This window comes from Grammomys surdaster, unplaced genomic scaffold (genome assembly GCF_004785775.1).
Source record: "Grammomys surdaster isolate TR1022 unplaced genomic scaffold, NIH_TR_1.0 231, whole genome shotgun sequence".
Taxonomy (NCBI): domain Eukaryota; kingdom Metazoa; phylum Chordata; class Mammalia; order Rodentia; family Muridae; genus Grammomys; species Grammomys surdaster.
In genome coordinates, this window is record NW_021604676.1 from 15,009 (window position 1) to 39,813 (window position 24,805).

At 41.4% G+C, this 24,805-nt stretch overlaps 1 pseudogene; it reads right to left on the bottom strand.

Moving 5' to 3' along the window:
• Window positions 1-1,083: 1,083 nt before the first annotated feature.
• The window catches only part of LOC114626246, a 63,529-nt pseudogene continuing 39,807 nt past the window's right edge, over window positions 1,084-24,805 (bottom strand).

The window sequence follows — 24,805 nt, forward strand, 5'->3', positions numbered from 1 at the left end:
AGCAGTTCAACCTGCTTAGCATTACCTTCATATTGACCTTCTGCTAGAAGCATGTTAATATCCCAATCTGCATTGCCTGCCTGAGCATTCATTACGTCGGTCTTCTTACTAGTATCACGCCATTCTGAACTCCAAAGCAAGTAATCTCCTCCTGACAAAGTAGCCTTACATAAAGTTTTCCAATCTTGGGGTTTTAAATTTGCTTCTACCACAGTATCCAATAAAGCTTGTGTAAAGGGGGCAGTAGGCACATATTGTGCCACAGCCATTTTGAATTCTTTTATCACTTTGAACTCCAATGCCTGATATTGTCTAGTTCTTCTGTTCTGCTGATCAATTACATCAACTACAGGAAAAGCTAACACATCAGATGTATCTTGCACATCCCTTCGGGCCTGATTCACAGCTCTTTCTAACGGCGATTGACGCATCTCAAAATCATTGCCCTTTTTTGCACCTGATAGATGCCTTAACTCCTGCAGCTCATTAGTCAATTTCTGCAGCTTAATTTCCATCTCTAATTTATATACTTTCATGTCCATCTGGACAGCTTCTGCTGCATCAAGGACCACAGGTGGAGCGGAAGGTGCACAGGGCAGGCAATCCTCCTGATATTTGGAAGCCCTTTCCTTTAAATCAGCTCCTTTTTCTAGATCTGATTTATCATCAGAATCTCCGATTTCTTTTATATGGACTGTAGAAGGTGTACTAGGTTTACACTTCTCTGATTTAGATTTGTGAGTCTCCCTTTTTGTAACAGTGCTCTCTGATAGGCATTCTTGGAACTCTTCAAGCTGCATCTAGGTCGCGGCTAATGCCTGCAAGGTGTCTTTATCTATTTTATTATCAATAGCATCTTCTACGAGTTCCCAGAGGCAGAGGGTGTTAGAATCTGCCTTGGTGGTTCTCAAAACTTCTCCGACTGTTTCCCAGGTTCTCTTACTCAAAGTTCCTTCTTTCGGGAGCCATGGGCAGCATGAATTTATTTCTGCCAAGAATTTTTCTAACATACTATTTGAAAACCCTGCTCCTCCTGCCTGGAGCAGCTCTTGAAGACTGCAGACAAATACCTGTTTAGAATTCTCATGACCCATAATTCGCTGTCACCTCCTAGGCAAAATCGGCACCAGGTCAATACCTAATTCACCTAGACTGTATCCCCTGAAACACACTTCCTGTAAACACAGCCTTCAAAGAATAACCATAACTAGCGCTAGTATCAAAATTGTTTGCTGCTTACCAAGTGTGCGGGATACTCTCCTTCTTCTTCTGTTTTCCGTAGAGCTCTACCCAAGACAGCATTCCTCAGCTTGTCTCTCATGTTCAGGCCCCAGGTAAGGTGCCATTCTGTTGCCAGCCAGTGGCCATAGTCAACCAGGTTCACCTGAAAGAGAGGCTGGGAATGGGAGGAGGGCAGGAAGAGATGAAGCCAGGACAAAGGTTTCTGATCGAGGCTCAATGCTTTAATGTTCAGCTTTCAGTTTAAAAGGGAAAACCCACCCCCACTCACAGAGTTCCTTCTTGCTTCAGCTGGCTAGGGGTGAGGGGAAACCATCCTGCTGGAGGTGAGAGGAATCCATCCTGCTGGGGGTGAGGGGAATCCATACTTAATTGCAGGGAGTCTATTCTTCTCAGCTTGTGTACCAGGCTACAGGCAGCCAAGGAGGCTGCCAAGTCCAAAGCAGGCAATACCTCAGCCAATGGCAGGCAATACCTCCAGGCAATACCTCCAGAGTCCTATTGTTTGGTGTATTGGGGTAAACAAGGTCTCTCAGGCCCGTTCAAGGCTGGGGAAAGGGCACAGCAAAGCTGTTTCTCTAGGAACAGTATTCACAGCACTGATAGGTGACTTTTCCTTGATGTTGTCTCAATTTGTTCTCTGTCCTTTATATGTGAATTGTGGCAATAATACATCTGTTAGATCATACATTATGAGGAGGTAGCATTGGCTCCTGAGCAATCTACATTCTCAGTGTCTTTTACCTTATTTTCAGGCTATATCCTGTGGTACAAGATGAACTTTCCAGAGTCATTTCTGCCCATCATTTTTATGATTTAAATATGTTTCTATATGACTTTGAGCTAAAAATCCACTTAAATGTCTCTGTTTTTACACTGTGTGCATGTTTAGATTATGATTAGGAGTAAGCAAAACTTTAGAATCCCTATGTCAAATCTTAATGGTTTAATTAATAAAATCCTTTAATTAATAAAATTATTGATTTGGAAATGAGTCTGAAGCACTCCATGACTGCCAACATAAAAAGGAAAGTTCCTCAGCTCTTCTTTCTTCCATGTTGTGATGGTTATTCTTGAGAGTCAAGTTGATTACACATGGAATTAACTAAGAACCAGAGAGGTGAGTACTGTTTAGGTTTCAGTTTCATTATAGCTTTTGGAGTGGGAAACCCCTTCTTTATTCTGAGTCTTTTGAAAAGATAAGATCCACTTTTATCTAGGCCACAGCTTCTGACTGAACCCTACATAAAGGACATTAGAGATGGTAGATTTTCTTCTTTCACTACCTTTGCTTATCTAGTTGAGTTTTAATTTTTACTGTTATCAGAGCCTAATTCATTGGAATTATGATATTTGCTGAAGACTAGCTGAGACTTCCAGCCACATGGACTTGAACACTACTGTCCTCTTCAACTTTCCATTGTTAGGCAGCAATTCTTAGACTAGTTAGACCATAGGATCTGAGTCATTCTAATACTTCTACTTTCTACATTCATACATTTATTTTATAAGTTTTGTTGACCTTTGCAAGCACAAGCTATGGTGTTTGGGTTTGTTTGGTTTGTTTGGTTTGGTTCACTTTTTCTTTGTTTTGTTTTTACCTTTGTCTCAAAGAAAGCTGTGCTGACTAAAAACAGTGCTCCACAGGTTTTGTCATCTGCCTCCTTCTTTTCTCCAAAGGTTTTCTCATAGATACCAGGTGAAAAGGAGTGACAGTTTACGTTAACCCAGCATGAAGGTACAAAACTACAATCTCTCCTTAAATGGCAATATTCTGGGAACAGTTCCACATACAGGATGGATTAATCTCTCCACTCAAAGTGGAGTTGTGCTTTGAAAGATTTCCACCTCGATTCCACGAGCAATAAGGGGAAATGCCCACTGAGTACTGTGAGGGGAGCACAGGCAAGCTTGGAAGTTGTGACCTGGTGAGCACAGGGTCTCTTCCCACAAAGGGGAGGAGCTGGCTGCTGATCAAACTGGAACTGTAGTGGTGGGACCTCCCAAGGACTGCTTGGGCACGGAGACATGTAAGCTATTGGAAGACAGACACTACTCCTGCTTAATAAAAATCTCAGCAGCTCTTGTCTGTCCTTTGACTGGATTCTTTAAACAGGAAACACTAGGCTGTTGTCAGGAGCAGCCCTGCTTGTACATTGAAGGTCTAAAATCAGCAATAGGCCTGGCATACATGCCTGCTAACACAAAGCCTTGGGTCTCTGTGGAAAAACACTGAAACAGATGACTAGAAGCTATTGGAAACAGACAGCTTTGGTGGAAAATTGCCAGGCGAGTCACAGACCTTGTAGGTAGGTAACCTTGGTGGATAGTACCAACTTAGATAAGGACAAGTGAATCATAGGCAGAGTCATATTGATCTGTCCCCTGAAACTTCACCCAGCTGACATTCTGTTCTGGAAGATATCTGTACTCCCCCTGAACACCTATGCTCCTGCTTCATCCCCTTCCCCACATCCTCCTGTTTTTGTATTTAACCTGTATGTAAAAAAGTAAAAATTACGGTTTGATCAGCATATAGACAAGCCGTGTTCCTTTGTGTTTGCTCGTTTTTCCTCATTCTCTCTTAGGTGATCTCCCCGGAACCTGTTTAATGCCCTGCCAGACAGGACAGGCTGTGTCCTTTCTGCACACACTACCTAGCAGGAGGGAGGGTGGTATTCATTTCACAAGATTCAGTTACAAATCAGGTCCTCCAGGCAGACCTGCCAGTCATTAAAGAAGGAGAGTTCTTCCTGGTTTCCATGTTTCAAGTTCCCTGTAGCAGAGCAGCCTTGACTACTTCAGTGTGTGGTACTTTTGTGTGCTACTGCAGTGGTTGTGTCAGGGGAGCTCAGGGAAGCTCTGAGGTTGTAACATGGTAAGCACATTTTTAGTGCCCTGAGTGAGGAGGAACAAGAGGGAGCTGGAATGGTGTGTCCTTCCAAGGGATGAATGGGAACCAGCATCTAGATGCAGCCAACTGTGAGGTTCCTCATGGTATAAATCATTCCTAGTAACCAGTGTTGGCATCTGAAACACTTAACTGTGTGTCTGCATATGCACACAACATTTGGAGCAGATGCTTCTGTATATCAACTTGATTTTCTGGGTCTTAATTGGTGAGGGCTAGTTTCTTCTACACCTTCTACAATGTCTGCTTTTAGCATTTAACATTATATGTAAGACCTATTGAAATTTAGTTTGGGGTGGGGGCTAATGGTTGTCTCTTGTGTAATATAGAACTATAATAATAAGCTGCAATGTAGAAAGACTAAAATTCATTGTATAAAGTTTTTACTATTCTCAAGGGATAGTAAGTCAAATCAAGCAGAATTTAAATTACTAAATACTGCCTCTATAGCAATCCCAAATAAGCAGTATTCCAGCAACACCTATTAGCAATTAGAGTCCTAGGACACTCAAGTTTATTCTGCAGAATTGTTCAGGATTTTGGTTCCAAACCATAAAAATGAGACAGTTCACAACTAGGGACTAGGTCCATTCATCCCCATATCAAAGAGAATGACTCTAAAATCTGCTGAGTGGGGAATTATGAGATCACAATCGACATTAATGCCTGTTGTGTTATAAAATGTCACTTGTCCTCTTGATAATAGTATAGGTCTACAACATGGAGAAGTTGGCACCAGGTGATACCATTTGAAATGGAAACTCACTGTTTTATATTGGAACGGGCTGATTAAGCAAGGCTTTCACTGATTCCCTTATGTATGGAGAATGAAATAGTCTCATATCAAAAGCAGGTTAATGCTTGGCAGGTAACAGTTTGGGGCCTAACCTTTGTGAGCTTTCTCTAAGCACATGAGGTAAACAGAAATAAAACAAAACCAGAAAACAACTACAACAACAGAACCCCTGAGTTCCTTCTTCAAAACCAGGAAAATGGTTGGAATAGTTGGTAATGGTCTAGGGCCAGGGTGATTGAGGAGGTGTTGCTTCAGATCCTGAGACCAAAACTGTTAGTATTCTGTCTAAACTCCACCTCCACAGTTATCTGGCAACAGCCAGGTATGCTCCTCCCCACAGTTACCTAACAACAACCAGTAGGCCTGCCCACTATAAAAGGGACTGCTTGCCCACTTCTCTCTTGTTCCTTTGATCTCTTGCCAGTAACTTCCCCCCCGTCCCCTCCCCCTTTCCCCCTTGCCTTCCCCCTCTCTCCACATGGTTATGGCCAGCCTCTACTCCTCCACTTCTCTCTCTTTCTCTCTGCCATTCCTCCCATTTCTTTCCCCACCCTCCACCCGAATAAACCCCCTCCCCTTGTGGAACCATCTGGTCTGGTGTTATCTAAGCTGGGCACCAAAATCTTATAAAAACACTTCCCACAATGTGGGACGTATGGTTCTCAGTCCCAAGTCTATTGTAGGTTCCTTGAGTAACACTCTAGAGTGTCTTGCATTCCACTTGGGCAGCACTGTTTTATTAGACTCCCTCTGAATTTCTTCCATTTTATGATAGTTTCTGCTGACTTCATAGGTCTCTCTCATTTCTTTCCATTTCTCTTTTGGACTCAGTTTACAAGATGCTAATCCTCATTGGAAGTCAAATTTGCATAAGTTATAGTTTGTTAAAGACTTCCTCACCTAGTGCTCATACTTTCTACATTCCTCTATTCCTCCCTTTGCAGCCTCTGCGTCCTTTCCTGTAGGACCTGTCACTGATGGATGTCCCCAGGTTGTGGAGCACTCTTGTACATAAGAACTAATTCTGAGAAATCTTGGCTTTTGAGATCTCACATCATTCTAAGTTGCTAGATTTACACTCTCTTGTCCTCCTTAAATTGTTCAATATTATAACCTGGGGTGTAACCCTTAAAGAGATGTAAGGATGACAACGTATCTTGAATGCAAAATCTGCACATCCTGGCTCCTTTTGTAGCATTAACCAGAGCTGCAGTCATCATATTATTGAAGAGGTAATTCTCTTAATTAAACATGTGACTGTATGTGAAATGATTTCTCATCGGAAAAACATATGAATTCTTCAAATTTTATCTTCCCCTTATTATTGAAATGCTCCTGAGACAAACTAAGTAGACTCAGGATTCCTGTCTCTTCCTCCTCAGGGTTATGACTTTGCTTCCCTGTTTTGAATTTAAATGAGCAGGTATCTGTCATTTTAGGATGTAAACCAGAGCAAGATAACACAAGAGAATACCTTGCATGCTTTCCTGCATGATATATTTTATATATTGCTGAAAGTAAACTGGATTTCCAGATCTAGACTGGGCCTATCTTAGTTTGTGTTTTATTGCTGTTATGAGATGTCTTAACAAAGAAAGCTCTCATAAAAGCAAATATTGAATTAGCACTGGCTTACACTTTCAGAGGTTTAGTCAAGAGAATTCATTGTCAGAACATAAAGCAGATCAGTACTATTTGTAACTCAAGTTACAGTGGTTTTAATACAAACTCCTTGCCTTTTTGCCCCACAGTCATGAATATGGTAGAAAATATGCCTATGGGGAAAACATTCAAATAAATCCAATAATTATTATAATTCTCTTGGTAGGAGAAAGACAGCAAGAGAGGGAGGGAGGAAGGGAGGGAGGGAGGGAGAGAGAGAGAGAGAGAGAGAGAGAGAGAGAGAGAGACCTAGCACCATAAAATTTAGTGTTCAAGCTGGGCATCTTTTGTTTTGTTTTGTTTGTTTGTTTGTTTTTTGTGTGTTTTTGTTTTTTTGAGACAGGGTTTCTCTGTGTAGTCCTGGCTGTCCTGGAACTCACTCTGTAGACCATGCTGGCCTTGAACTCAGAAATCCAAGTGCGCCATCACTTCCCAGCTCAAGCTGGGCATCTTAATGCATGTCTTCAGTCCCACATATTCAGCATGCAGAACACAAAGGGAGGAAGATCACTGTGAATTTGAAAAAAGCCTTAGGGATACAAGGGATAAAAACAAACATAGTAAAAAAATTTATCAGAAGTTTATACGCAATGTCAAATTACATGGAGATAAACTCAAAAGAATTCTATAAAATGAGGAACAAGACAAGGCTGAGCAGTCTCTACATATGTATTCAATATATGGTTTGAAGTTCTACAAGGAGCAATAAGACAATTAAAAAAGATCAAGGGGATATAATTTGGAGAGTAAGAAGTCAACATATCCTAGTTGGTAAATGATATGACAATATACATTAACATTCCTAAAAATTCTACCACCAACTTTCTGCAGCTCATAAACACTTTGATGAAAGTGGCTATATATAAGATTAATTGAAAACTCAAAAACAAATCAATAGCCCTCCTGTATGCCTCCTCTATCAAAAAAAATGACAAAGTGACTAAGAAAAAAAATCAGAAAAGCAAAGTAATAAGTAAAAAGTAAAATAAAGATATTACAGAAACTTTAAAAAAGCCTGTATAATAAGAAGTTGAATTATTTGAAGAAATTCAAGTACACAAAAGAAAATGGTAGTGTTTCTTGACATCATGGAATGGTAGGATTACTAAAGTAAATATAGAAATCATCGCAAAATAAATCTACAAATTGAACACAATTCCCACCAGTATTCCAAAGACAGATTGACAGACCTGGAAAGTACAATTTCCATCTCCCAGGACAAAGACACTTGAAAGATAAAGCCATCAGGAATAATAAAATAACTGCATGGTATTTACTTACAAACACACAGATTGATCAATGAAATAGAATTAGAGACCCACGGACAATTCCAACCACATGGACACCTGGTGTATGCTAAATAACCAACCTAGACACAATGAGAAAAACACAGCACCTTAAACAAGAGGTGACAGGAAACAGCCTTGGCTCTGAGAGGGGTTCTGAGAAAAGAGGGGTTTGGAGAACAGCAAAAAGAATGACCCTAAGTCAAACTGTCAATTCAGGCGGATGATCTGTGTTGTGTTCAATACAGATTTCCAGTCGGCTTCTCTACATGTTCTATTTTCTCAGTGAAAGCTCTCTGTCTAGGTTCTCATTTCTAGATGTTCTAAGAGATCTCTGTGCCCATATCCTGCTTTTTTGTTAGTGTAAGAGATCTATCTGTCCATGTTCTCCAGATTGAGTGTGTGTGTATCTGCATCCTTCCTCTCTCTCTCTCTCTGTCTCTCTCTCTCCTCGTGTGTGTGTGTGTGTGTGTGTGTGTGTGTGTGTTTAGTGTGTGTATGTGTGTGTTTGTGTTAATTCTCCAAACAGCTCTTTCTTTTCATCCTAAAAGTTTTTCTGGATAGCTCATCACCTTCAGAACACAGGTCCAGTCTTTTATTTTACACATCAATCCATTCATTTACTCCAGGTTTCCTTTTGAGTATCTCAGGAATCACCATCCCAAGATCCCATCCAATCAATTTTTAGGTGACAACAAACATAAATTTTTTTCTCAATATTGTAAAAATTTCAAGGATCTGTCTGCCATTGTTAAGCATCCATGATGAGCTAGTTGGATTGGACCCTTTCCTGAAACTACCAATTTTACCATTCCTGGACCTGGGCTTCCTGTGTCCCAGGCTGACCTTAAATCCAGGAATGTGCCTGCCTTAATCTTCCTCCCTTTGTACCTCTCTGAGAAGCTGGCTCTTAGCTTAGCTGCCTTTGTTTATTTGGATTCTGGAAGAAGACCCTCATGTAATGTATATTGCCTCCTTATTTTTTTGTTTTTTGGTTTTTGTTTTTTGTTTTTTGAGACAGGGTTTCTCTGTGTAGCCCTGGCTGTCCTGGAACTCACTCTATAGACCAGGCTAGCCTCAAACTCTCAAACTCAGAAATCTGCCTGCCTCTGCCTCCCAAGTGCTGGTATTAAAGGCGTGTGCCACCACTGCCCGGCTGCCTCCTTATTTTTTACATAGTTGGGAAAATATATATTTTCAAACTCATGTATTTAGAGCTCTTTTACATAACCTTAGGTCTGTCCTGAAGTTCCTAGTATTTGCCATTATGCTGAGACCTGGCCTCACTCTCAACTCCTGGAATCCTGCTGTTTCTCACCCTCAAGGGAGTCATTAACATTCACAGGGAGGACCTTCCTCTGAAGGAAAGAGTCCTCCTCTGCTACTGAGTCTAGAAAATCTGTACATTACTACACAAACAAGCCTTACTTATGCCCCACAGTAGCCATAACATTGAAGGAGGATCAGACCAGTGGTCTGTCTCAGGGGCAGAAACCATGGCAACTTGTCCCCACCTGGTCAAGGTAAGGACCATCCCTGCTAAGCTGACCTGGAGCTCCCCATTCCTGCCATCCTTGAGGGCCCCAACTCCGTTCTTGGCTCTTCAGTGACACCCAGTGGTGCTTGCTGTCCAAGAGTCATTGGCCTGAGGCAGGACTGTCCGGGCTGCACTGCTGCACCAGTCTGCAAGTCAGTCAACAGGATCTAGCAAGAGAGAGAGTGGAGACTAGAAGAATGGAGACAAGGCAGAGAGTCTGATCAAGTCTTGTTTATTGAAAGGAAATCCTGGGTATTTATATGCTTTACCACGTGCCTTGCCCTCATGGACAAGCAGGGGAACACAACTGAAGGCTCTATGTCATGTTTCTTATAGCATGGATACCACATGCACCTTGCAGCTGGTGGCACTAAACAGCAAAACAAGATTTGTGAGAAAAATATGATGTTTATCAGAGTGTGCTCACCTGTTGTAGGCTGTTGAAAACAAGTCTCTTGTTAGGGTATATGGCCTGAGATGGCTGCAAAAATGATAGCTGCTTTCTGCTAGGGGTCGGCTCCCAACACAGGACCGAATCATGATCCTAAGAAACCCTGAACCATGCTGGGTGGTGGTGGTGTACGCCTTTAATCCCAGCACTTGGAAGGCAGAGGCAGGTGGATTTTTGAGTTCAAGGCCAGCCTGATCTACAGAGTGAGTTCCAGGACAGCCAGGGCTATATAGAGAAACCCTGTCTCGAAAAACCAAAAAAAAAAAAAAAAAAAAAAAAAGAAAGAAACTTTGAACCAAGGTTTCTGGCCTCTCCCTTCATCTCTGACTGCTTTTCCCATTCCTAATCAGTGTCTTGTGCCAGGGCCAGCCCTGGTGTGTGTGTGTGTGTGTGTGTGTGGGTGTGTGTGTGTGTGTGTGTGTGTGGGTGTGGGTGTGTGGGTGTTCGTTCTTCTCCCTTCTTCTTGAAGCAGCGGAGGGGGAAGAGCATCAGTGGGGGTAAGACTTGGTCTTAGGCGATATTTAGGGTTGCTGTATAACAAAAGTTGACTTATCTATGTTACTATGTTGCTCTAGCTGACCTGAGAAAGAAAAAAAATTCTAATACATGAACAGTTCTAAGGGAAAAAATTCTAGGCAGAGGAAAAGGAAAGGAAGGGTGAACAACCCTCTCTTTGTCTTCAGTACTTATACATCTTTCATAATACATGATCACATATTACAAATTTCATTACAAGTTCACACCAAAAATCAAATCATAAATTGAAATAGAAGTTTACAACAGAGAATGTTTACATGCATATCCATTAGGAGTAATTATCTGGCTAAATAGTCATCATCTATCTAGCTCCACAGATTAACTGAAGGTTTAAAATTATAACTAAGGAATTAGTGAAATTTTGTTCCAGGAGCCTCTTGGCCCGCAGAGGGTAGTGGCAGGGGCACAGAGTAGGACTCTGGTGATGGCTTTAAAGTCTGAGAGACTCAGGGCTTTCTGGCTTTCTGACCTGTACTGAAATGCTGATGATAACTTCTAAAAAGTCCTAAACATTTGTTGCTCCTTCTGAGGGTAAGAGACTGCTGGCTTAGGTGATTAACAGTTGTAGCCTAATAGCAGAGGATTAGGCAGTGTGGCCTTTGTCTCAGCAGGAACTGCTGGGCTCTAACTTCTGTCTGGTAGTCTGAAGTCACAGGAAGAAATGACACTTAGAGAAGTTATTATAGAGTTTATTATTAAGTGTAAAAAAATTCCTATGAAAGCTATCTAAGGGGAAAAGCATAAAGTGGGGAAAAGGAAAAAATTCTAATAATGGTAAAATTCTAAGGGAAAAAATTCTAGGCAGGGGAAAAGGAAGGGAAGGGACTAACTACTCTTTGTCTTTGTCTTAAGTACTTTTACATCTTTCAGAGTACATGATCACACGTTCTAAAGGTCATCACAAGTTCACACCAAAAATCAAATCATAAATTGAAATAAAAGTTTACAATAGAGAATGTTTATATGCATATCTATTAGGAGAAATTATCTGACTAAACATTCATCACCTGTCTAGCTCCACTGGTTCTCTAAAGGTTTAAAACTATAACTTAGTATTAGTGAAGTTTTGTATAGATAAACTCAGGCCATATTTTATCTTCTGTCCTAGCACCTATAATAAATCCTTAGTTCCCTTTTAATGACCTTCGGTTAATTGTTTTACAACCTCTTGGAATGTCGTCTGAGCAGGAGAAAGTCTGGTTACTATCTAAGAGCAATTAACTGGTGACACTTGGGAGACTGGCAGACTTCTCATTGCAGTTTTGACTATCAGAAAGGGACCTAATAGCAGTCCCACTATAAAAGAGCTTAATAATCATTGATATAATTTTAGGGATTCTTACAGAACCATCATTAAGACTTAAGAACTTATCTATTTGTCTATAGAGCATCACCATAAGACAGTACATGATCATGGATCTGCAGAGATCTGCTCCAAAGGAGTGTGGTATTGCTTAGTGATTGTTACATATGTTTAATAATAATAGGAAAAGCATACTAATAGCAGAAATGTTTCCTAAAATAAGTCCCTTACACCCTTGCTGAATAAGGCCTCACTTGTTGCAGATTATATAATAATCCAAGGCAAGCCATTTCAGCATGATCACCTGCTAATTATTAGCTGGTCCCATTATGGCTCCTGACAGTCTTGGCATTCCCCTGAAACCCAGCACCAGCCAGGCAGCATCACGGGGAAAACACAGTCCAGATAGTCTCAGGTTTGGTGCCTCAAGAGGATGTTCCTAGTGGAAGTGTAGATATAGACTGACAGATTCACTGGCCAATCAGGGCCTCCATAAAGGGCCCACCAGTCACAAGAGAAGGAGGGTTCTTTTGGGAATCACACTGCAGCTTCCTTGCACTTTAGCAGGTTTAAGTGTTTTGGTATGTTGTGTTTTGATCTCACTGCTGAGTATCTAAAGTTGGAACATGGCCAGGATATGCTCACTCCCCACAAAAGTGAGGAAAGGGAGCTGTTGTGATGGGTTGTACTAAGGGCTGCTTGGGAACCAGCAGCTTGATGCAGTCACATGTGAGGTCCCTTTTGGTGGTAACCATTCCAGGACCTAGCAGTAGCATCTGAGTAACTTCACTCTCTGGGCTGAATCTGCATAAGACATTTGGTGCAGGGGCTTGTGTATAGAAAACCCTGGCAGAATGCCAATGGCAGACAATAGTTTCTCCAGTACAGTGTACAAGCTCTTCTCTTGCATTTAATGTTTTGGGTGTGATTTATTTGGAGTTAACTTTGTCTTGTAAAAAGGTTGTAAAGAGTATCTCAGGTGTTTGCTGTCTGAAAGCAGATTCTTTCAACATTTTTCTGTATTTCTAACAAACAAACACAAAAAAACCTGTGCAATAATTTCTGAACAGCTGTGTGTTTAGCCTTTTAGAAAATTGTTTCTGAGACAAGCTATGTTGTCACCTGGATCCCAGTCTCATACTCCACAGGGCAATGACCCTACTTTCCCCTTCAGTAAACTTCCTAAATTTGATTGTTAAAGGCATGTTCAAAAGGAGCGTATTAAAATTACTCATCTCAGTCATGTAATGAACTGTCCTTTCCACTGAATGTAAAAGTGCTTGGATGTGGAGTCTGGCTACTGCCTTTAGACCAGAACAGGAGTAACAGTTTCCTGTGTACACTGTAGGGTGAAATGTAGACAAGAGCTAGGTCACAGACTGAAGTGTAAGGGAGTCATCTGCAGGGGTCACTATTAGGAAGAAGGACCCGATGGGGCAAAGTAAGTGATTTTGTAATTCCTCAGTATTTATTAATTCATGCACGTGAATAGAAATCATCCAGATTGGTGGGTATACAAGTTGGGGATATACTGTTGAACCAAACTTTGTTGATCTAGTTAAGTCAGCTCAGAAAGTTGAATCAGGGGCTATTGGTTATAGCTGTATCAGGTTTCAGATTTCAGCAGCTAATATTGCACATAATGACAAGATCATACATTATGTTATTGATGCCATTCCCCCTAGCAGGGAATGGCCTGCTCTTCTTGAAAGTCACTATAGCTATGCATTGTTCCAAATCTATCTATCTTTTTAAGAAGTGAGTTGGTAGTAACACTTTTTTTATTTGTTTGTTTTTGTAACACCTTTTAAATTTCCTTTACTTAGAGCATCAGAGTTCTGGTAAATTACTTGTTCTTATTATCCAGTATTTCTTGGGAATTAAGAATGTTATTTCTTTTCTTGAGTCTTTGATTACTTGTGTCTCTTTAAGTGAATTTCTTCTGTAGCTCAAGCTTGCCTCTTCTTTGTAGTTTCTTTGTCAACTAATCCTGCCTCTGCTGCCCAGTGCCTGAAGTGAGTCTTTCAAATCATTCCAGGCTGAGTCCTGACTAGTCAGTAAGAAAAAAATAGACAATTGAATGAATGTCCTCTCACCTCCCTAACTTTCATAGGGAAAATATAAATAAAGAGGGACTTCAGTAAGAATTGAATGCACTGAACCACTTTGAAAGTTGTGAAGTCACAGCAAAGAAAGGGGAAGGGAGGAAGAAAGAGGGAGCTGTCTTCCTTTGAGAGTAGTTTCTATTGTCATTGGATTCTGATGTTATCAATGATAGATGATCAATAAAAGTCCAAACTGAAAAAAATTGGAGTTCACAGTAGAAGGCAATCAAGAATCTAGATAAGAAAATGAATTCATTTCAGATACTAAATATCTGTTGTTTCACAAGTTTAAGCATGAGAGAATGTATTGGTAAATTAGTGAGCCTGTGCCTAATAAGAATGATAATACTCAGATTTTACAGTGCATATTAGTAGAGCAAAGTTGTGAGTAATAGCTTGTCTGCTTTGGTATGTACGTCAAATATCTGGATAATTTTCAACTACAAAGCCTATTTCAACGTTTTAAAGTAGTTTTTGAGATTATAATTAAATCGTTTAAACTCTTACTGTTTCCCTATTGTTATGTTTCCAACCCTAGTGCACATGGCTGTTGTCCCTGCTTAATATATTAGAGGAAGGCAGCTTCTCCCAGAATGGCTCAGTCTGTCCTTGTTATAGTGTATGACTGGAAAACCATCCTGGAACCCAGGGATTGGGCTGCACATCTCCCAGCTGTTCTTCTTTATGCAATCCACCCAAGTTTGTTACATGGTCGTTTTCATCTAATGTAGAATGAAAAATTATAAAGATCATTTTATAAAATATATGTAGGTTCTTCTTTAGGTTTTTCTTTAAAAGGCATGGAAAATTTTCTCTGAAGCAGGCTAAGAATGTGGACCAGCCAGTTACAGGGAACTGGCTAACCACAAAAAGAGAAGAATACAATTCAGCTCGGTGGAACCAAGGAACTGGTGACCACAGTGACTGGACAGGACCACAATGACAGGGCAGGACCGCATTCCTGAGAAAAATAAGTGTACAGAGTGTTTTCACATGATTCTGACTCACACAGGTTGGGTTCCTCTTGAATATTCCACTATTTTTATGTTATATCTTCTTGGCAACCCCATCACCCCCTCCTCATCCCCTGGTTTGTGGTTTTCCCCTTTAAAAACCCTCCTCAGACTGGCTGTCCTTGTCAATTCAGCTCCTGCATGAGCAAACGAGTTGACCAACAGCTACCTATTCCTCCCGAATAAACCTCTGTTGTTGCATCCAGTTTCGGTGCCTTCAAGAGTTACTGGGTGGTTGTGTCAACCCGAGACTTGAGTGAGGGTCTCCCCTGAGTGAGGGTCTTCACTATCATTTCCCCACATTATTGTGGGGCTGATAGCTCACATGTGGGCATGGGTGTGGGTCTTGTTGGGTGGAGTGGTGCTTCCCACCAAGCAGCGCTGATGCTGCAGGGCTCCACCATGCAGGGCTTTTGAGTGGACTCACAGGTCAGTGGTCTCCATCTTTTGGGCTCCCAGTTGCCACTGGGGGCTGCAAAATAACATAGACCTGAGAGAAATGAGGGAGAGAGAAAGCCCTGACAGCGTCCTGCAGGAAAGAGACTCTTTGGTTACTACATTCGCTTTGCTGACTCTGTGGCCCAGCTGGGATGCTTGAGTTGGCAGGGCTCTGCAGTGAGAACATAGAAGTCCTCAGCGTGAGATTAGGTGGCAGCAGTGGTGGCTCTCTAGTTAAAGGCCTTGTCCAAGGTTCCCCACAGTGAGGCACCAAAGACATGAGGAAGTCCATGGTTTTACAAGCCTTATTGTCATGATGGAAGTGGATGTAGTTGCACCTCCTGAAACTCAGGGCAGACCTGCGTTAAATAGGGAGGGAGGAGGGTAGAGGGTCTAAGAAGGAATGTTTAATTGGCTACGCCCTCTGGCCTTTAGGTATCTCATTAATATGGAAATCTCTTGAGGCTGAAGCCTGTAGTCATGTCCTCTACCTGTGCTAGGTGACACAAACCTCTTTTTGGGAGGGGCTGTCCTGCAAGACCAAAAGGCACAGATCAATGGAGGTATTGGTGGGGAAGGAGGGGACCTCATGTCAGGAGCCTGGAGTCTGGAGGCATGGCAAGATATATGCTGTCCCTGGCAGGCCTGGATGCCTGTTGGGTCTCCAGCTATCTCCAGCCAGTGCTGTACCAGAAACCAAGCCACCATTTCACAGTAGTACACATCATCTCTCTCTCTCCTTCTCTCTCTCTCTCTCTCTCTCTCTCTCTCTCTCTCTCTTTCTTTCTTTCTCTCTATTTCTTTCTCTCTCTCTTTCTCTCTTTCTCTCTTTCTCTCTTTCTCTCTCTCTCTCTCTCTCTTTCTTTCTTTCTTTCTTTCTCTCTTTCTTGTTTTTTGGTTTTCTGTGGCAAGGTTTCTCTGTATAGCCCTGGCTGTCGTGGAACTCACTCTGTAGACCAAGCTGGCCTCAAACTCATAAATCCACCTGCCTCTGCCTCTGCCTCTGCCTCTTAAGTGCTGGGATTAAAGGCATGTGCCAAGACTGCCTTGCCCCACATCATTTCTTGTTTTGGCTTTCTACTCCTCTCCATCTTCTCTTCACATGGCTTAGACTCATGTCCACTCTGCACTCTCTCAGATGTCCCTGGCTCTAACTCCTCTCCTTTGTATCTACAATAAAGTTTCTTCTCCACCATATCCAGTAGCAGCCATGTCCTTTCCTTTTTATCTCTTTTTCCACTCACCTCCCATTAACCACTCCTTGCTTTCACATTCATGATCACTTCCTGCTTGAATTATTGTTACTTTTTGAATTTGATGTTTACCTGCTGGACATCCAAAGATACAATGTAAAGATGCTGCCCTAGACATTGAATATGTAAGGAAATGTAGATTCAAAAGACCCTGTGCCTGGGATGATGAACAGTTGCCCTGGAGGACTGTGTCTGCCCCTAGTGTGGAAGGACAAATCAATGAAGGCCTGTTCTCTCTGACTCAATTGAGCTCAAATTCTCGACTAGGGCATCTGATATTGTCTTATCTGCATGCTGGGAGGTCACAGTGGAGGAGGGATCCAGACAGGTCTAGAAATGAGAATCAGTAGTGGCAGGAAGCTTTCATGGTTTTGCTAGGATTCTTCTTTGATGCAGTTCTAGGGACCTATGAGGGAGGCCTTAAGCTGGGTGGGGAAAATATAAAACTGGATGGCTAAGTGTTAGGGTCCAATCCTGGAACTGAGGTGGACTGTGAGACAGACTGTGGCTTGTTGATACATGTGGTAGCCTGGGGAGAGTCCCTTGGCCTTGGAGCCTGCCTCAATGTGGATTCTGTTGGGGAGGTAGAGACTCTACAACTCTGGGCACAAGAAGCATGGTTGCTTATTATAACACTGTACATTGTGCATAATAAGCAATACAGTTGGGTGTCCAGTTGGAAGACAGTTTTTGAAATTGAAGATCTGGTTTCTAGTAGTTTCTAATATTGCATTCCATGTTCAGTTTTATGTGATAAAATTTCCAAGAATTTGGAAACTGTTAAAAAATGTGATGCATATCATCCTTCGGCTTTCTTTCCTAAGAATCCTTTTGCATTTCTTATACTACCAGTGACAATTGCATGTTTCATGGAAATTAAATTCCTGGTTACAAAAGGTGTTTTGAGTCTCAGAGGTTTTTCAGGTGTTCATGGTTGTTGGAAGGAAGAAGACATGAAAATGTTCTTGAACATTGTTTTGTGTGTGGGCTTCAGAGGGCATGCATTTTCCTGAAGTCACAAAGAGGCATGAGGCACTGCAGAGACAGAGTCACCATTCTGATCACCTGCATTCAGAGGAGTCTGTAGAGCCTTCATCCTCTCTATCTGGAAGAAAGATCAGTATTAGATTGACAGTGAGTAATAAAACAGTTAAAAGTCACTTTGAGTTGTTTTGTGGGAGTGTTTTTTATTTTTGATTCTCTACACATGTACTCATAGGTAACACTGGTCACATTCACATTTAAAGGCTTATGCCCTTATAAAGGATCCCTACAGTCAGTGCCTTACTGGTCATGACACAGCATACAATGACAGCTTACACAGTGTCCTGCTGACTCTTTCTCCCATCTCATTTAAATCTGTAGGAAGACTGTGGTTTGTGACACAAGTGTGAGAGCTTCAGCCGTCCTGTGTACATTACAGGCTGAAATACAAAAGGAGGGAGAAGAAAGCACAGCATCTAGATGTGTGAATTGACTATCAAACAGCTTTAATAATATAATTGTAGTTCAAATGTGGAGAAGAAAACGTAAATATTTAGCATTTTATAATCAAAACTGTTAGATCTATGAGGAGCAAATAGTTATTACAGTATATTGTAAAAATCCAGAAAGTTATTTTATTTTGTTGAAAACAGAACTTTCTGTTCATAAGTAATAGTGCATGTTGGTAAGAGTAGGTAGAGGATATTATAGCGTGTATTGTGTCCATGATTTTCTTTCTGTAGCATGTGGAGTATCTTTTCTCCACATAGAGACTTGAAGATAGAGTGAAGGCTCCAAGCCTCTACAAACTTGATTTTCAAATTTAGTTCTTTGTGTGGAAGTTATCCAAAACAAGATGGCATAATGAACAGGATCCAGAGAGCAAAATGTTTTGTCATGGAATCACCATGGGTTATTTAGGGACCTCCTTGGCTATTACCTCAAGGAAATGTTAACTTTTCCCAATCCTGAATGGTTCCTCGATATGAAGGATGCCCAGTACAGACTCTTTCCTCCATTACTAGGAGTGGTGACTGAGGTCATCCTCAGAGTTCCCTGAATATTGAACGTGCACTAAGTTTCCATATTAACCCCCCAATACTCCCTAATTTCAGTTTTCTCTCCCTGAACAGTACTCTCTCCCCACTTCCCCCACCCTCCAAATCATTCCTACTACTTCTTTTCCCATTTCCTTGACTTCTTTCCCCCTGGAGAGTCTATTCTATTTGCCCTTTCCCGAAAGATGCGTGAGTCCCCTCTATATGCCTTCTCTATTTACAACCTCTCTGGGTCTGTGAAGGATAGCTTGATTAAAGTTTACCTAAGAGCTAATAGCCACTTTTTAGGGAATGTATAGCATTTTCATCATTCTAAGACTGAGTTACCTCACGTAGTGTGATTTTACTCAGCTCGCAATCATCAGCTTGTTTTCGTGCATTCATGCCATGTTGTCATATTTTTAGCAGCTGAGTGATACTCTATTGTGCAGACAAACCCCATTTTGTTTACTCATTCTTCAGCTGTGGAACATTTAAGTTTTTCTTACCTTCTGGCTAGTACAAAGAAAGCTGCAATGAATATAGTTGAAGATGTTCAGGATGTGTCCTTGTGGTTTGGCTGATGATGTCCCTTTTCCATGTATGCCCAAGGCTGATATAGCTGGGTCTTGAGGTTGACTGATTTCCAGTTCCCTGAGAACTCCTGATATTGCTTTCTGTATTGGCTATATTAGTTTGCACTCCTAAGAGCAGTAGAGAGTGGTATGCTTGTTTCATATCTCACTAATATAAAAAGTCACTCGTGTTATAGATATTAAGCATTCTGACATGTATTATATGGAATCACAAAATAGTTTTCATTTGCATTTCCATAAAGGCGAAGTGTGGTAAAGCGTTCTTTAAGTGTTTCTCTGTCATTTGGGATTTTCTGTTGAGAATTCCCTGTTTAAATCTGTACCCTATTTTTTAATTGTAATCTTTTTATTTTAGAACATCTAGTTTTGTGAGGTTTGTATATATTTTTTATATTATGGATTTTTCAGATGTGGATATGGTACAATTAATTATTTTTTTCATTCATTTGTCTGCCTCTTTGTCCAATTGACTGCACTTTTTCCTTACAGAAACATCACTGTTTTGTGAGGTTCAGCTCATGAATTGTTTATCCTAGTGCCTGAACAATTAGTGTCCTGTTCAGAAGGCTGTCTTCTGGGAAATTGAAGGATCTTTGCCCCTTGCCGTTCTGTCAAGTTCACTGTGTCTGGTTTTAGTTTAAGTCTTTAATGCACTGGGACATGAGTTTTATGCAGGGTGAAGAATATAGATCTATTTTCATTGTTCTCCTTACATAGCTACAATTTAAGAAGCACCCTTGCCTAGCCAAGTGTTGCCCTGTTGGGGACAGGTTGCTGTGGTTCCTGTCCCTAGGACAGACTGGAATGAAGACTAGAAGAGAAGAAAGAAGGTAAGGGGAAAGGAGGGAGAAAGGTAGGATGTAGGAGGAGCTAAGGTGTGAGGAGTAAGGTGGGGAAGAGGAAGAGTTTGGAAAGGAAGAGAAAAATGGAGGAGGAAGAGATAGAGAGGGCAGAGATGCATGAAGATGGAGAACCACACAGGTATGGAGAGCACTCGTGGGGAACAACTTGTAAACATATAATTAGGTTAGATAATTGGGATACAACTCTTTTTGTATGGGCATCTTGTTATTAATCATTATCAAACATATAAAGCTTTTGATTAATCTATAAGCATTAGAGTCACATTTTTCTACTGAGCCCTCATGGATGCAGGATGGCCTGGGCAATGCCTAGCCTTTCAGAGACTGTGTGGGAGATTGAGCCATCTCCCATGCTCACATCTCATGGGTGGCAGGGCTGGTGTTTCTAGTTGGCCATTTCTAGCTGCAGCATGCATGTGGCCTCTGGCTGAAAAACATGGCAGCTAGGCTAGGCAGAGTTGCTTCAGCTTAGATAGTCGGATTAACCAGAGGCCACATTAAATAATTACATCAACAGTAGGAAAAGAAAAGAAGAGAGGGAGAGAGCTAGGCATTGTAGTGTACACCTTGAATTTGAGCAGGACTGTAGAGAGCCGTGGAAAGCAGAGACAGCGCTGGCAATCCGATGGTCTCACAAGTTCTGTAATTTACTGTCTTTGTGTGAGGGAAAAGCGCGCAAAATCACAGCCCTTCCCGGGGCATATAGGATTTTATGGGCAATTAACCAACCAGATATGTACACACCACTCCAGAGGGTATTTAACCAGGACCTTCTCGGGGCTCGGGGCCTTTCTCCCACCGGCCTTCTTCCAGCAGGTCTTTCCTCTATAACATCGTAATAAAGATCTGCTGAAGAATTTTGGTGTTTTGTGTGACCTCGCTGGCGAGTGCACTCGTGCAACATTAGTGGTGCTGAAACCCGGGAAATTCAAAGGTACCCTGCGGAGAAAGGTCCTCCCATCCAGAGTAAAACTTCAAGAGGCTGCAGCGAAGGGCAGAATCAGAGAGGTATGGTTAATTCTGAATCTTTTCATATTTCCCCTAAATCACAAGCAGCAGTGAAAATTTTGTTATCTTAGCTTTCATCTTATTTCTCCTGCTGTTGTATTGCTTTCACCAGTTTGCCTGTTTAAATCTTGCCAGCGCTTGAGCCGGCCCCACCCCCCCCTTCCAGCAGCCGTTCCGGGCTGCAGAGTTTCAGCAGCTGGGGTTTTTACAAGGCAGGAAAAACTTTGGCTCTAGCTGCTTTGATCCAGCAGGTTTTACGAGCAGACAGAGGCTTAGCATAATTAATCAGCCATGAGTGAGCTACAGAGCCCTTCTCCCTGAGAGTCAGATTGTCCCGGAGATAAGGGAACAAACAGCATGTGGCCTCGAAGTCAATTGTGACGGCTCTGCAGAGAAAACTTTGTTAGAAAGAGAGATCAGTTTGCCTGCAGGGCAACGCTGACACTCGCCTCCTGGGACAGGCTAGAAAGAGATCTAATTAAGGAACAGCAGAATGGAAAGTTGAGGCCAGGCACACCCTCATTGTGGAAATTACAGGATCAAAAGTATAGTTCAGCTATTGTGGTGAGTCAGGGAATTTTGAGACAGATTCAGGATACGAGCCTATCAGAAACTGGTTCTGGGCGGAAGCGCTTACAAGCTCAAATGGAAGCTTGGGTAGACTGTCTACGAATTTCCCACAGACATTTGATCTGCGGGGGTGACAGAGGGAAATTTTAATTCCCTGGGAGAGAAAAGGAGAAAAGGAGAAAAGGCCTTAGAAAGAAAATCTCTTTATCCGGTAAAGAATAAGAGAGAGAAAGGGTTTTAGAAAACATTTGTCCTCTCTCTGAGCTGTGTCAACAAAAAGAGCTCTTAAATGTCCTTCTTTGTTGTCTGTCCTTGGCTTGCCAATGTCCACGTGTATTGATTGTTTGTTTTTTGTTTCGTTGTCTAAGTGTATGTTCTATGTTACATGTTCAAAAGACAAGAACGGTTACATATCCAACTCTTGGGCTAGTTTAACTTTGTTTTAAAGGCAGTCTTAATATACACAGCAGAGGCTGATAAGCTACCTACACCTATAGCTAAGAGTTGAGCTGAGCTGAAAGAGCCTCTATATCCAGTTGAAGAATTGCAAAGTTTGAAATTATATGAATATAAATCAGAGAAGCCTAGTTCCTCCAAGTGGGAACAGGATTTAGATGGAAAAATAGTCCGTTATGAGGCGGAAGGAGATGAAGAAATAGTCCTCTTTGAGGCGAAAGGATACCATTCACGTGGGCGGCTGCCTCCGCAGAATAGAGAACAAAGAGAGGCAGGGATTAGAAAGCATGCGCTTACAGCTCCCCCACCCCCCTGAAATTCCCAGGCAGCACTCCCTGCTGCAATTTTCAGCGCACCACCGCCTTATGCAGACAAGTGCGGTGCAACCTCCTTCCTTTCAGAGGAAGATAAGAGAAAGATGTTTCAAGCCTTTCCAGTGTTTAAAGCTACAGTAAGAAGTTCCGTTTACACATCGGTAGAATATACTTCTATTAAAGAACTTGCTGAGTCAGTTCAAAAGCATGGGTTTGATGCTAATTTTACAGCCATGAAGTTTGAGAGATTTGCTGCTATGGCAATGGCTCCGAATGTTTGGCAAAATACAATAAAAGCTACTCTCCCCAATAAAAATTAATAGATACTGGGGCTGATGTAACAATTATTAGAAGACTAGAGTGCCTTTAACTTGGCGTTTATCTGACCCCTCACTCAGCTAAAAAGAGTTGCTTATTCAGTTAAACCAAAAACAAAGTTCAAATTTAAGATTTATGAAATTAATGAGACATTACAGCCTGTCTTGCCTATGTCAGTTGCCATTCTAGTAAATACATAGAATTATTATAGATTTAAAAGATTGTTTTTATTGTTCCTTTACATCCTGGTAAAGGTGATGAGATTTAAATCCAATGAATTTATTAGTGATTCTTGAGAACCCATGAAACAATATCATTAAAAGGCTGCCTCAAAGAATGATTAATAGTCTTATATAAGAATTTGTTGTTGCTTTAATACAGAAATTAAACATTTAAATCTCTCAGTGTATTTTATTCATTTTGTTAACTGATATCTCTAAAAGGAGTTTTTCTGTACGCCCTTGCTCTAATACAATGAGTTTTGAAATTTTGGAGTACTTGTTGCTCCAGAAAGATTCAAAGACAATATCTTTTAATATTTGAGAATTCAGTTACATCTTAAACAGATTGTGACATAGAAAATTCCAATAAGAATGGATAATGGGGACTAGAGAGATGGCTCAGCCATTAAAGGCTAGGCTCACAACTAAAAATATTAAGAGTTCAATTCACAGCAGCCACGTGATGGCTCACAACCATTTGTGGTGAGATTTAGCGCCCTCTTCTGGCTTACAGGCATACATACAAAAATTGGTTTACTTTTAATGACTCTTAAAAGTTGTTAACAGATATTAATTGGCTAAAACCTCATCTTAAACTTACCATAAGAGGATTTGAGCCTCTGTTTGATGTTTTCAAGGGAGATACAAATCCTTACTTGACCTTTTTCCCTTACTACTTTTAGTATTTTTTCTTTGTTTTGTGCATCTGATGTTTTGATTATTATGTGACAGGAGGTATTTCTTTTCTGGTCTAGTCTATTTGGTGTTCTGTAGGCTTCTTGTATGTTTATGGGCATTTTGTTCTTTAGGTTAGGGAAGTTTTCTTCAACAATTTTGTTGAAGATATTTACTGGCCCTTTAAGTTGGGAATCTTCATTCTCATCTATACCTCTTATCCTTAGGTTTGTTCTTCTCATTGTGTCCTGGATTTCCTGGATGTTTTGAGTTAGGAGTTTTTTGCGTTTTTCATTTTCTTTGGCAACTGTGTCAATATTTTCCACCGTATCTTCTGCATTTGAGATTCTCTCTTCTATCTCTTGTATTCGTTTGGTGATGCTTGCATCTATGTCTCCTGATCTCTTTCTTAGGTTTTCTATCTCCATGGTTTTCTCCCTTTGAGCTTTCTTTATTGTTTCTATTTCCATTTTCAGATCCTGAATGTTTTTGTTTAATTCCTTTTTTGTGTTTTCTTGCATTTCTTTAAGGGATTTCTGTGATTCCTCTTTAAGGGCTTCTACCTGTTTACTTGTACTCTCCTGTATTTCTTTAAGGGAGTTACTTAATTCCTTCTTATAATCCTCTATTATCATCATGAGAAGTGATTTTAATTCTGAATCCTGCTTTTCTGGTGTGATGGGGTGTTCAGGGTTTGCTATATCGGGAGAACTGGGTACTGATGATGCCAAGAAACTTTGGTTTCTGTTGCTTATGTTCTTGCGCTTGCCTTTCGCCATCTGGTTAACTCTAGTGTTACCTGCCCTCACTGTGTCAGACTGGAGCCTGTATTTCCAGTTATCTTGCTTGTTGCAGAGCTCCTCAGAGTCCAGATGTCTCTGTGGTCTTATGATCCTAATCTCCTGGGTGGAAGAACTCCTGGGACTCAGGCCACCTCTTGGATCTGGAAATCCTTTGGCTCTGGGTGCAGTGGATCCTCTAGGATGTCTCAGGATACGATGTATCCCAAGTGCAAACCACCTTGGTGTCTGCTGCTCTGAGTGCAGTTGCTCCTCTAGGATGACTCAGGATTCAGTATCTCCACAGGACAGGAGCAGACCAACTCTGTGTCTGCCCCAGCCCAAAGGACCAGGCAGGGGCGGAAGGGAAGTGGAATTCCGGAGGGGCGGGGTTTGGGTAGCTGCCGTGTCCTGAATGTCCCTGGCTCCCAGATGTATCTCTGGGGCTTAGGG